This window comes from Belonocnema kinseyi, chromosome 3, assembly GCF_010883055.1.
Source record: "Belonocnema kinseyi isolate 2016_QV_RU_SX_M_011 chromosome 3, B_treatae_v1, whole genome shotgun sequence".
Taxonomy (NCBI): Eukaryota; Metazoa; Arthropoda; class Insecta; order Hymenoptera; family Cynipidae; genus Belonocnema; species Belonocnema kinseyi.
This window is the reverse complement of record NC_046659.1, coordinates 120443865-120444774: the sequence shown is the minus strand read 5'-3', so window position 1 is coordinate 120444774 and position 910 is coordinate 120443865.

Below are 910 nucleotides of genomic sequence, written 5' to 3'. Positions count from 1 at the left end.
GTTCTTCATTTTCAGCGAAAATGTTTTTCCTAAACGTAATTGCCGATCACTCACACAACGAAATGCCGATAACTGAAGAAGCCTGATTTTTGACTTGCCAATTATCGTATTTGTAACTTCGAACTTCAAAATTTACGAAATTTAAATCAGACTAAAATCCAAATTAAAAATACCATTTAACGTCCAATAATGAAATTGATGCAAAATCCTGTTAAACAAAACAAGAAATCCAACGACCAAATTTGGACCACAACGAATAAACGAAAACCAAGAAAACCCTATTGTAATCTGAAAAAAAAAACAACAAAAAATTATAAATTAAAATTTTCGGAAAAAATGAAAAAGAGGAAAGAAAAATGAGAAGGCAGCAAACCACATCCCCTTCCTTCTCTTTTTTCCCCCTTTCGTCTTGTTTATTTTTATGACCATCAAATTACAATAAAATAAAAATAAGAAACATAAATAAATAAATTTGCATTACCAACGTTTCGTTTTCAAGGCAAGGAAATTTTAAGTGGTAGAAATTGACAGAACTCACTTTTTTGGTTTTTTTGGTTTTCGTTTATTCGTTGTGGTCCAAATTTAGTCGTTGGATTCTTGTTTTGTTTAACAGGATTTTGCATTAACTTCGAGCTTCTTATAATATTCATCCTAATAGGATATGTTACAAGTAATAAGTAATTTACCTTTCTGAAGGTACGCTTTATTCGATAAAACCCATTTCTTAAGCTTTAAATATATTTAATATCATTTTTTAAGCATTTGAAATCTGAAATTCGGCTTAAGTTTCCGACAACTGGTACGCTTACCTTACATATAAATTAAACAAAAATATAATAAGTTTCAGCGCCTCCTCCGAATAGATTAAGCCCGCCCTGATATAATAATATAATAAATATAATAATATAAT